We start from the raw sequence: 14,171 nt of genomic DNA, 5'->3' as shown, positions 1-14,171 counted from the left end.
GAGCAGATCCATAGAAATCAAATCGTACTTAAAGAAGGTCATCTTCTCGTGCACCTCTGGATCATTTTCAACACAGGTGCTTTCTTAGAGTCTTTAAAGCTGTTGCTGGGTCACCACTTTGCACTTCAGGAGTTTAGCTGCTTAGAGCCATGCAGCATTAAAGCTGTGATTGAAAAGCTTCCTGAATGCTCCTGTAACAGTCTAAAATGTGGCTCCTCTCACACTCGGGTTCATTTTCTCGTGCACCTCTGGACAGTTATCATCACGACTTCTATTGTTTGAGTCCCGTCCTCTCCCCTCCTCCTTGCAGGGAATCAGATCTGCTGAACATATCAGCAGCTGAAAGATTGTGTTTGCGTAGCCAGGAAACTCCTGTGTTTTCACTGCATGTTGAATATTTCAACATTAATGGTGCCCAGCTCCTAAGGCCACGTCCTGCAGGATAACAGGCTTGGCTGGAACGATGCACTGTAAACACTCCTATAGAATAACTGAAAGAGCGCAGAGAGATGACCAACATCAAACGGGACAAAACACAAACTATCAGAAGGAAAACAAAAGTTTGACATGCTGTAGAGAAACATGCACACAGCCGGAGTGAAAGGACAGAGAGGAAGGAGAAACAGTGCATCATGGGAATCCCCCAGCAGCCTACGTCTATTGCAGCATAACTAAGTGAGGATTCAGGGTCACCTGGTCCAGCCCTAACTATATGCTTTAGCAAAAAGGAAAGTTTGAAGCCTAATCTTGAAAGTAGAGATAGTGTCTGTCTCCTGAATCCAAACTGGAAGCTGGTTCCACAGAAGAGGGGCCTGAAAACTGAAGGCTCTGCCTCCCATTCTACTTTTAAATACTCTAGGAACAACAAGTAGGCCTGCAGAGCGAGAGCGAAGTGCTCTAATAGGGTGATATGGTACTACAAGGTCATTAAGATAAGATGGGGCCTGATTATTTAAGACCTTGTATGTGAGGAGCAGGATTTTGAATTCTGGATTTAACAGGAAGCCAAAACAGGAGAAATCTGCTCTCTCTTTCTAGTCCCTGTCAGGACTCTTGCTGCAGCATTTTGGATTAGCTGAAGGCTTTTCAGGGAGTTTTTAGGACTTCCTGATAATAATGAATTACAGTCGTCCAGCCTGGAAGTAATAAATGCGTGAACTAGTTTTTCAGCGTCACTCTGAGACAGGATATTTCTAACTTTAGAGATATTGATCAGATGACCTGTCCTGATCATTTCCTGTTAAAAAATAACTGCAAGGTTCTTCACAGTTTAAAAAGTCTACATCTTAAAGGCTAACTGCAAAGTGCTTCCGTTTGCGAATCCCACACAGATGTGACATCATGAAGGGTAAAAATAAACACCAGAGCTACAGGAACACTGGATCGTCTCTTAGCTCATTGCTATTCTGCCACTAAAATCCACCCTCAACAGCCTCTTATCCTTTCGAGCATCTATAGGCTGCCACGGATGCCAAAGTGAATCCAGCTTTAAGCAGAGACACAATAATACTGAGTGTTTGATGGATGTCTGAAATATCGCAGCACTTTAACTCAAGTGTGCTGTTGCATGACAGACCATCAGTCAGTGCTTTTAGCGTGAACACGTGAAGAAACTCTGAGAAGCATTTTACTCTGCTGGACGAGAAGTTAGATGCTTCAAATGAATTACAAACAGGACACGTTTCTAAAGGTCAGCATTGCCAGATAACACAATTACTTTCATGACACCAGCCAACAAACTGACCTCAGGTCAATGTTGGACTAGCACCCCTGTCCTGTCCTTGAAACATAACTTTTTTTATCTCATGCAGTGTTGCTGTGTGGAAAGGAAGCACGAAGAGTTTGTTTGCATCGATGCACAGGACCCGTACGTCTCAGAGTCGAGGCTAGGGATCGGTATCGTTTAGGTTTTATCCGATACCGGTGCCAAACCGGTACTTTTGAAACGGTGCCGGTGCTTAAACGGTGCTCAAACCGGTGCTTAAAGAATGAAGAACACAAACTTTGTCCAAAAAACCTCTCATGTTCAGCTGTTTTTTTTGTAAAAAGATAACAATGTTAGCCTTTTCTGCAGCTATGGGGCATATATGGTATCACTCTTGGCTGGAAGCAGCTTAAACAATGGAAAAAACACAAACTTTGTCCAAAAACCTCTCATGTTTAACTGTTTTCCACTTTTTCTTTGGTCATTTTAGCCTTTTTGTCCAGGGTGAAGGGAGTATCTGCCATCAAACAAGAAGACAGCTGCATGTAGCTATGATGGTGTTTGCTAGTTCACCTTATTGCATTAATGTAATAACGTGGTTAGCCTACTCAACGAACAACATTAAGCTACTCACGCAGAGAAGAACGGCTGCTGCTGAATCATCATCCTCATCATTTCTGCTACACTGGCAGGGCTAGGGGCCAGGACTCTCCTCTTCGGGTTTTTGGGGGATGTTGCTAACTCCGGGTCCAATAACAGGCACCACACCCGCAGTAGATGTGCTCGATGTGAGGTCTTGCAGCAAGCTATCAAATACGGTGCATTTCTCGGCTTTTAAAAAAAACGCTATGCGTCGCCAGGTGTTTCATCAGATTTGAGGTGTTACCTCCTTTGACAGTATCACAGTATCAGCTTAAAGCACTTGTTGCAGCTGCTGAGTTTGCATCTTTTGCTGTGAAGTACAGCCAGACTTTGACCGCTTCGCCTTGGGCATTTTTAATCTGTAGCTCTGCTCTAAAAGAACGTACGTACCTGGACCCGCCTACTATCCTCGGAAACGTAAAATGATTGGCTGGAATCCAAAGTATATCACAGCTCAGGAAAAAAAAAAAAAGCACCGAAATAAAGCACCGAAATGTGCGCTGCTTTTCGGTCTGGTTAGAACCGGTGCCATCATGGCACCGGATACCGGATACCCATCCCTAGTCGAAGCTAAACTGGACAAGCTCGCAGGTATTCGAGGTTTCCTCCTTTACATTCTATATATGGATTCTATCTGATCTATTCTATTAATGGATCGGTCACAGAGGATATTTATGGCCTTTATATGTAACAGTGAGTCACTTAATGACAGCTGTGCTCCCTTAAACAGCTGATTCAAAAACAGTCAAAGATGACTGTTAAGAAGGAAACAGAATGCAACGTTCTCCAGATCTTTTAAATGCTTAATTTGTTGAAAACTATCAGCTCGTTTTTAATTTGATGCCAGCGGCATGTTTCAAGAAAGCTGGGCATGTTTCCCACCGAGTGCTTCACCTCTTCTTTTAACAGCGCGCTGTAAGAACTGAAGAGGATGATTGCTGTAGTTTTAAAAGCTTCAGGCGCTCTTTTGGCATATTTTTTTCTTCATAATGGCACAAATCTTTTTAATGGGTGACAGGTCTGGATTGCTGTGAGGTCAGTTTGACATCTCGACTCTTCTACGAAACAGCCGAGCTGTCGGAATATGAAGCTGAATGTACTTTGTCTTGTGAGACCTCCCCTGAAAAGAACATCGAGGTCTGATTTCATTTTGACCCATTCCACATTTCTTTGCACTTTCATGACCATTTTTCATCTCTGTGTCCATTTCTGGATTTCTCTACTCGTACTGGCCTAGAAACTGTTGGGTGACTCCCTGGAAATCACTGCTCATCGGGGAAAAATATCTGTGTATTTGTTGAGTGATGGATTTTTTTCCTGAAAAAGTCGGCATCTTCCATGCAAACTGTTTGTAATACCCTCTTTGAGATTTTGGAGAATTCATCCAGTCAGCCAATACACATTTTCCCTAGTTACCGGATGTTGCCAGGGCGTTGCCCCCAGCCTCTAGGCCTGTGTGGCCGAGGCGTCATGCTCTGTGATGTGAATGATTTACTGGCAGACAACCCCCCCACCCCCACTCTTATATATAATAATTCAATAATTACTTCCTCCAAACCATCGTGTCTTTTAGACCCCATTCCTACAAAACTGCTCAAAGAAGTCCTGCCATTAATTAATTCTTCGATCTTATATATGATCAACCTATCTCTAATAATCGGCTATGTACCACAGGCCTTCAAGCTGGCTGTAGTTAAACCTTTACTCAAAAAGCATCTCTAGACCCAGCAGTCTTAGCTAATTATAGGCCAATCTCCAACCTTCCTTTCATATCAAAAATCCTTGAAAGAGTAGTTGTCAAACAGCTAACAGATCATCTGCAGAGGAATGGTTTATTTGAAGAGTTTCAGTCAGGTTTCAGAGCTCATCACAGCACAGAAACAGCTTTAGTGAAGGTTACAAATGATCTTCTTATGGCCTCTGACAGTGGACTCATCTCTGTGCTTGTCCTGCTAGACCTCAGTGCAGCGTTCGATACTGTTGACCATAATATCCTATTAGAGCGATTAGAACATGCTGTAGGTATTACAGGTACTGCACTGCAGTGGTTTGTATCATATCTATCTAATAGACTCCAGTTTGTGCATGTAAATGGAGAGTCCTCTTCACACACTGAGGTTAATTATGGAGTTCCACAGGGTTCAGTGCTAGGACCAATTCTGTTTACATTATACATGTCAAAGGAGCTTGCAAAGAAAAGCGTCTGGACTTCTTTAGGTTACTTGAAGACGTTTCACCTTCATCCGAGAAGCTTCTTCAGTTCTAAGGTCAAATGGTGGAGAGTCCCAGATATAAACCTAGTGGGAGTTTCCCCCCACAGAGGGACAAAAGGACCCCCTGATGATCCTCTAATCGCCTGAGCCAAGGTGTGGAACTGGGTGTGGGTCCCAATCAGCCAGAGTTTCGTGTGAGTTCATTGTGAAACCTGGCCCCACCTTATCATGCGAATTCCTGAGGTCAGATGTCCCAGGATGTGAGTGGGCGTTAAGGCGTCTGGGAAGGGATCTCAAAACTGGATTATAGATGGCAGAGAGTTGGTGTCGTAAACCACCGCCTCTGTTCAAAGATGGTCGCTCACAGTGGACATAGATGGCTTCTTTCACTCCTCTTTCAAACCATCTGTCCTCTCTGTCCAAAATGTGAACATTGGCATCCTCGAAAGAGTGACCTTTGACCTTAAGATGCAGATGGACAGCTGAGTCTTGTCCTGTGGAGGTCGCTCTTCTGTGTTGTGCCATGCGCTTGTGAAGTGGCTGTTTGGTCTCTCCAATGTAGAGGTCTGGGCATTCCTCGCTGCACTGTACGGCATACACCACATTGTTAAGTCTGTGTTTTGGCGTTTTGTCTTTTGGGTGAACCAGTTTTTGTCTGAGTGTGTTGCTGGGTCTGAAGTACACCGGGATGTCATGCTTGGAGAAAACCCTCCTGAGTTTCTCTGATACACCGGCTACATAGGGGATGACAATGTTGTTGCGCCTGTCCTTCTTATCCTCCGTTTTGAGATCCCTTCCCAGACGCCTTAACGCCCACTCACACCCTGGGCCATCTGACCTCAGGAATTCGCATGATAAGGTGGGGCCAGGTTTCACAATGAGCTCACACGAAACTCTGGCTGATTGGGACCCACACCCAGTTCCACACCTTGGCTCAGGCGATTAGAGGATCATCAGGGGGTCCTTTTGTCCCTCTGTGGGGGACACTCCCACCAGGGTTATATCTGGGACTCTCCACCATTTGACCTTAGAACTGAAGAAGCCTCTCGGATGAAGGTGAAACGTCTTCAAGTAACCTAAAGAAGTCCAGACGCTTTTCTTTGCAAGCTCCTTTGACTACGATGACCTGGATGACTGAGAACCTTCACAGACATACATTATACATGCTTCCCTTAGGCAGCATCATTAGAAGACATAGCATACATTTACACTGCTATGCAGATGACACCCAGCTCTATCTGTCCATGAAGCCAGATAACACACACCAATGAGTTAAACTGCAGGAATGTCTTAAAGACATAAAGACCTGGATGGCCGCTAACTTTCTGCTTCTTAATTCAGATCAAACTGAGGTCATTGTACTCGGCGCTGAAAAGCTTAGAAATATGGTATCTAAGCAGATTCTTAATCTGGATGGCATTACCTTGGCCTCCAGTAACACTGTGAGGAACCTTGGAGTCATTTTTGACCAGGACATGTCCTTCAACGCACATATTAAACAAATATGTAAGGCTGCTTTCTTCCATTTGTGCAACATCTCTAAAGTTAGAAATATCCTGTCTCAGAGTGACGCTGAAAAACTAGTTCATGCATTTATTACTTCCAGGCTGGACGACTGATGTCTCAAGCTCTCTCAGCGTGGTTGGTTTCTGTTGGCTTGTGGGCTGCAAAATTTAAAGTTTTCACCAGCGTCCCTCCCTCTGTGACACGTGTGGTACAGCAAGCGCTCAGTTTGAAAGGCCAGACTCATCTTATTGTCTGAGGATTTAATTCCAATCAGACATGATCATTACTGTTGTCTTGGTTTCTCCCACACCTCATGGGACTGGGAGGAAGTGTACACACAGATTCAAGGGTACACACACAAGTGCAGCGGTCTTGACTGGCACATGCAGCAAAAACAGTTAATGTCTCACACACACATTTGGCTGAGGAAACGCACACTTTCACCCGACTGGCAGAGAAATGTGTTGCTTGGCATTCTGCAAATGTCAGAAGGACAGTGTTCACAAATGCAGCCAGGCACCTGGGAGATTACATTTTATCAACATACAAATGAGCACTGCTTCATAGTAAACCGGGCACGGTGACAGAATACTAACCATGGCTGAGATGATAGTAAAATGGCTGTGACATTGAATTGTGGTTCCCCTGTGTGGAGTGTGTGTGTGTGTGTCCATGCACCTTGCTGTGTGTGTTTGCCTTTGCGATTCCCTCTGCAGCGTTGTGTGCACTGTGTATGTGTGTGTATGTGTGTGTGTGTGGTGGACGTTTGTCGCCTGCAGTGTTGCTGAATTTGAAAGGAGAATAATCAAATATGGAGACACTGATGCTCACTTGTATTTATTTTATCTGCAGACCAGAGACTTGAGATTAAGCTCAAATGGCTGCAGGACAAAACATGTTATTAACCTAATCTGTAAATGCAGCAGCGTAGCATAACTAGCCAGCATCAGCACAGCATCAGTCCTACTGCAGAGTGTGCAGAGGTAATCATCTGAAGCACCCAAAATTTATGTTAAATATATTCCAGGTTATTTCTAAGAGATTTATGTTGCTTTTTACAGATAAATAGTGATTTTGCATAAATCATTTCTGAGCATCTGTCCTGGAGACTTTATTAAGTACGCCTGTGAAATCTGATGCAATCCCTTTGTCACAGCAGTCTGGCGAGGAAGGAGCGGCTAGCAGGTCCAGCGAGCGTGTGGTGTGGAGGTTAGCCGGATAACTCAAACCCAGTCAGTTAAATCAAACAACAGACCTTTATTCGTCGTCAGCAAAATAAGACCATACGAGCCAGGTCTCCACTGCTCTACTCTGTCCGTACATACATGTGCGGGGATCTGTAGTCGCCGGCGCCAGCCCGTTACAACGGTAAGGTTTCTCCTGAGAACATAACATGAGCTGCATGTAATGACTCACACAGCCACTAGGAGTCTCCCCCCAACTACTACAATAGTAGGGCAACCACCCCCTAGTGGTGCTATAACACAATAAGGGTTGTTACACATTACAACAGCTCTATCTTCTGATTTTATGAACCTTCCACATTTTCTGTTTGCAAATCACATTACGGTACAGGATTTTTTTAGACCAGTAACATTACTTGGTGATCATAAAATCTAAGATTTGAATGATATATTTTTTTCTTTCAGATGCATGAAACATCAAGAGATTCCCTAAAAGTGGAGAGAGAGTGGGCCCAGAATACAGGCCTCTGCAGGCAGAAGTAAACTCACCTTTAGTTATGATGGAAAAAGACTGACTTCCACAGGAGACGCTGATGAAGAGACTGTGCATAAGGAACTAACATAATCAAACACAAAGCAAGAACTAGAAATTAATAATAAAAAAGCCCAGAGTCCAGAGTGCCCTCTTATCGACAAACTATGCAATGTCCACATTCATAACTGGGTTAAAGGGGGTTTCCCTGTCGTTTTGTTACTTTGCCATTCATCAGTGTTAAAAATGCAGATAAAGAGCTCATATTTACTGATATACTGGTCTCATCAGTGTGTTGGTGGGGCTCTAATCTACATTAACCATTAACATAAAAAACATGGATAACCTTTGATGTCTAAACTCTGCACCTGCAGCATTGCTTTATTGTTTTTGGAGCAAGAACTGACGTATTTAGACAAGACAGAGGAGTGTTGATTCATCAGCTAATTCCAGCTAGCTTTATTAGCAAGCTATGTCTAAAGACTGTAAGGGAGCCTCACGCAGACATTCAGAGAGCAACGTGCTCTATCTGGCCTTTAAGTCTGATGTCATTAGCCATTTCTGGGTCCAAACTCTGCTTCAGGTCCCAAACGAACACTGCGGCATCACTCAGAGTTACAAATTCTTTCATGTTTAATAAAATGATCAGCGTTGCTGCTTTACCAGGTGTAACAATGAAGTTTAACATCCAGGTATCCATCAAAAAAGAATTTATGAAGTGTAACGGAGTTAGAAGTTAGCAGGAAGTTAGCTCGCTAGCTTCCATCTAAGCATGATATAGCATGCTCTGACTGAGAGATTTCTGAAGCATTCAAACGTACAGTTCTGTTATCACTTCCAACATAAATGAAGACAGAAAACTAAACAGCAGTGATGTTTGTAAGGTTACTAAAGTTGAGCTAGCTGCTATATAATGATGTGCTACGTGATTGCTAGCAACACAGCTATGTTAGCATAAGCTGGAGGATGAATGCTAACTTTTTTCCACTCGATAAAAGTTAACGTGAGGGTTCCTGATGGTTAGAGACAAATGTAATCGCATGGCAGGATGCTGTAAACGGACCAAACTTCAGTCAGGAGAACAACTGAGATAATCCATCCACAATACGAGGTTAGTCATTCATATACTGCTGCATGGGCTGGCCAGCAGGCCAACTAATCCGGTCTTTGAGTGATGTCACATAAAGACCAGACTGGGGTCGACAAGGTGTGATTATTCAAGACCTCGTATGTGAGGAGAAGGATTTTGAATTTAATTCTGGATTTAACAAAGAGCCAAAGAAGAGAAGGGAGTACTCAAGAGTCTCTGAGGATTGTGTACTGCCGGACGTGGAATTCTCCTCCTCTTTGAGGGGTTCACCAAAAACTTCTTTATGCAAGTGAAATCCTGCCTTCAAGTTTTAATTTTCATTAATGCACTTGATTAAATGGACCAATATGTTTAATTATGTAAGATGATTTTAGGTCAGTTATCTGTTGTTCTTGGGAGACGAGTCTGAAATACTGGATTTTTCAGTGATAGATGCTAAACGAATGAACATTAACATTAATCAAGGTAGCATAATTGATTTTCTCAACCTGCAGATCCATCCTGAGACCGACACAGGGAGCAGGAGATATGAAATGTTGATGGCTGATTGATTCTGATTGTTCTGACACTGAAAGTTTAGACTTTTTCATAAACTCGTTGATCCAAACGGACACCTATGTCAGAGCTCTCAGCTTAATGGACTCCAGGTATTGATTTGAAGTCGAAAACGTTGACCTCTGTATTTAAGGTCTCCACTCTGGTGGTTGAACAATGAAGTTAGAGGTTGATTGGCCTTTCACTGACTTTAACTTTCTCAGAGTGCAGTCAGGATACTTGGAGAGAGCAATGAGCATACTAAAGCGTCTGATCTCGTGTACTGCTGCTGATGGTGTTCAGTTCAGTGAACTAACATCACGTTAATCGTGACTCTTTCCTTGTGAAAGTCACGGCGTCCCCATTATAATCAGTTACTTTATAACTCTTAGGGAACCGGGTTTTGATTGGTGATTGTATCACAGAGTGTAAAAGTTGGACATTACTGTCATGACGTTGGCCGTCCTGTTATAAATCCTCAAGCACGGCCTTTTTCCAGTTCGATGAGAGGTGAAACATCAGCGATGCTTAAGGCTACCACGACCTTGGTACCATGAGAGGATGAAAATAAGGACCAAGAACATTTCTACTAAAGACCAGCTGGTCACGGGAAGAAGGCCAAACAGAAGTTGAAAGAATGAGGTAGGAAGCAGTGAGGAAGATTTAATACTAATAATATTTACTCAGTGAATATCAGAGGATATGAAAACGTATTGATGTCTGTAGCGATGATTGTAGCATGTGATCTCAGAGGGTTTTTTGTTGTGAGCCACAACATCAGCTTAAGTCTCCACACAGCTCATGAATCAGATGAGATATTGATGTTGAAATATGCCCGAGCTATTTCACAGGTATCAATATGAGATTTATTCATTTCTATTGTACACTTGAGATATCTATCTGTATGTATGCGCTCTTTATTTTCCCATCAATATGCTAAGGATTATGGCTGCATATAGTGCTGTCTAATCATTTGATTTCAAAGAAGAGCAGCTTATACAACCGAGGACAGAGAGAGAGGCGCAGAGGAGTTCCTTCATCTTAAATCCACTTTCTTTACCTCCTGTGTGATATATATGATGCATGGCCACCACAGAGTCACAGAGGGCGAGCATCGTGGATGGATGGCTGGATGTAGCTGCAGTGGGTTCTTTTTCAGCACTAAACAAACATTTTACCTTGTCAAGCATGGAGAAAAGGCTTATCTGTGTTTCTACACAGACTGTATCACATACTTTGTCAGTTTATTAGGTACACGGCTAAAACAGGAACAGCCTGAGGCTACAAGTTTGAAGAACTCCCTTCATCCCATCCCTGAAATGAGCCCTTGGGTGCAAAAGGATATCTGAATCTGACTTAGTCTGAAATATCTTTTGAGTCTTTCGAACAGCTGTCGAGTATCAGGGTGTTCTCTGTTTTCTTTTTAAATTGATATATTTGTGAAAGTATGAAACTAAACGCCCTGTCTTGTAAAGAATCCTTCCAAACATCCCAGACATTCCACCACAGATTACAGATTACATGACCCAAAATGTAGTTTGCAACATATTCTGTTAATGTCTTGATGCATTCTCAATCATCCAGGGAAGTATATCTCCAAAAAGTTGATTCTGTTCATCTGGACGTAGCGTTTTGTGGGAGAAACGTTTCGTCACTCATCCAAGTGACGTCTTCAGTCTCAGCTGACTGCAGGTTTCCCCAATCTTATAAACAGGACATTTGCATAATAACTGAAACCAGCCGACTGAAGGAACAGTGGGCTGGGAGGTCAGTTCCTTGCATAATTAAGATTAAGGAACTGACCTCCCTACTGTTTAAAAGATTGGGGAAACCTGCAGTCAGCTGAGACTGAAGAAGTCACTTGGATGAGTGACGAAACGTTTCTCCCACAAAACGCTACGTCAACTTTTTGGACATATTCTGTGAAGTTACTCAATGTGAGTAACGTATTCTGAATACCTTGGATTACTTGATATGTTGTGATGCCTTTTAAAACTATATTTGTACGATTGCTGTGAGATTTATTACTATTACTGAAGGTTACTCACCACCGAGCTAACATTGTTAGCTGGTGTTAGCTGAGGTTAGTTCATAGACTGCTTTCAGAGCTGCACATGATTATTTGCAGCTAGCAGGTTGTTAATGCTATCCATCAAGTCTAACAGTCTGCAGTCTATGAACTAACCTCAGCTAACAGTGTTAGATTGCTGTGTGATTATTAATAGTAATAAATCACACAGCAATAGTACATCAAAGATACTGAAGTGGCACAGTTAGCTAACACAACTGAAACATGCTAGTTGCAGTAGGTTAACATACATTTTTAAAAAATAATTTACATCCAGATGTTTCTTTAGGTTTGAGTCTTTTGACGCTGAGAGCAGCTAGGCAGCAGCATTGAATGGTCAGATTTGGGTGCCTTTCTTCTTTAAAAGTGAAGTGGTGCCAAGTAAGAAATGCATTCCTGTGCACTGTTGGCTCTGTTGTGCTGACTCCGGGTCCATTGTGTAAGTGACAGCACTAACAGTGGGAGACTGACAGACGTGGTGAAGAGAAAGATTTCTGCTTTCCTACAGTCGGCCATGACTTGAGTTTTTGGCACATCTGCATTTTGAACGAGTTACTATTATTTTGTGTCTTCGTACTAATTAACAGGAATCTCTGTGTGTGTCACTGTAGCCTAGCTATGTGCCTTGCTAGCCTATGCTAACAATTTAGCACTTTGACCTTCTCTTCCAAATATGTTTACTTCTGACCAGAAAAAACATGACAAACAAAACATGGAAGTTTGAAAATGTGAAGTGTTAGCTTTATTTTTATTTTATTTCACAGTGGAGTCAGGTCTGGATAGGAAGCCACGTGTTGCTCTTCTGTTTTTGTTTTCAAATGGAGGTTGGCACTAGGGTTGCAGCGGCTTCGCTCATGCACGATTTATTTGAAGTTTGGACGCACAGGGGTGAACATCTCCTGCCCTGATAGCAGCTGGGGGAGTACTATCCTCCGCGTCAAAAAGTCGTCATAAATAAGTCTCCAATAACACCAGAAAAAGTTGCCAGATTTGTTGATAGTCGCTTTTTAGAAAAAAAGTCTGAAGGGGGTCTGAAAACTCGCTAAATATAGCGACAAAGTCGCTACGTTGGCAACACTGGACAGCACACTTACGCACGAGTATGACAATTCAGATTACCGCTTATCTCATTGGTTCAGGAAAAGTCGCTTGCGGAGAAGATACCGGAAGACAACAGATCGCCACAACAAGACGCATGGCCAACAGGGAAACAAACGCCGACACTGTGGTGCAAGTCTCGGACGACAGCACACTTTCGACCAGCAGTGTTTGTACCCCTCCAAGAAAAATAAAAAGGCTGCAAAAATACAGGGAGGAATGGGAAAAGGAAAACACCTGGCTGGAAAAAGTGCGGGATAACACCTATAAAGCGCACTGCACTGTGTGCCGGCGCACTTTTTCCATAGACCATGGTGGACTGACTGACCTCAAGCAGCATCCTTCTAGTGGTGGGCAGATGGAGAACATGAGGGACGTGAAAGCTCGGGGAACCCTTGACCAATTTGTTGTCCACCAGGCCACGGCAGGAGCAGATATGGTATGTAACCCTGGAGAAACCATGGGGTCAAATTGGACCCCATGGTTTCCCTAGTAAACCAATGGAGTCGGATCTGACCCCATGGGTTCTCCAGGGTTAACCTTAACCAGAGGGTTTAAAAAAAACAATGTTTACCCCTGGAGAACCCATGGTGTCAAATTCTACCCCATGGGTTCTCCAGGGTTAATATGGGCGTGTGCAATGAATATATTGAAATTATATTGAAAACATACATATATATGACCATACCCATTTCTTACAAGTTGCATGTGTAATTTATACTTTAAAGGCAGTTGATAAACTACACAAACTATACAGATATACTGTAAAATATATATATTTCTATTTTACAGGTGGCTGCTGCAGAGATGGCCCTTATCTACCACGGTTTAAGTTATAACTCAGCTGACTGTGCACTCAAACTGACTGTACAAACGCTGAATGACTCCAGTTTTGCCAAGAAGATGTCCTGTGGGAGGACGAAAGCTGAAGCATTAGTCACAGATGTCCTGTCTGCAAAGGCAATAGAAGAGGTGATCAAAAAATTGAAAAGTGGTGCAACTCCACTCCCATTCTCTCTTCACACTGATTCTTCAAATAAGGGAAATCGGAAGATGTTTCCCTTGGCCTTGCAGTTTTTCACACCAGAGGCTGGAGTTGTCAACAAGATATTGGATTTTGTTGAAAATCCAGATGAGTCTGCAGAGGGAATAGTAAAAATAATACAAAGCTCTCCTGAAAACGTGGGGCTATCCTTAGATCAGGTTTCTGCATTCAGTGCTGACAATGCAAATGTAAATTATGGCATCCACAACTCAGTCTTCACAAAGTTGAGAGAGACCAACAGTGAGATCCTTCGTGGCAACTGCCATGCACATATTGTTCATAACACTGTGAAAAAAGCCCTGGACAAGCTCTCTGTGGAAACTCTTGTCCTGAAGATATACAGCTTCCTTTCCCCCTCTGCCAAAAGAAGAGAGTCCCTGAAGGAGTTCTGTGAATTTTGTGACATTGAATTCCATGATATCCGAGCTGTATGACGAGCTGTCACTCAACCCTGCAATCATCCGCCTGCTGCAGAACTGGGACCCACTGAAGTCATATCTCATCAGCATTGGTGAGGAATGTCCAAGGCGCCTGAAGGAATTGCTGGAGTTGAG

This window comes from Neolamprologus multifasciatus, chromosome 5, assembly GCF_963576455.1.
Source record: "Neolamprologus multifasciatus chromosome 5, fNeoMul1.2, whole genome shotgun sequence".
Classification (NCBI taxonomy): Eukaryota; Metazoa; Chordata; class Actinopteri; order Cichliformes; family Cichlidae; genus Neolamprologus; species Neolamprologus multifasciatus.
Note: the sequence above shows the minus strand (reverse complement) of the source record.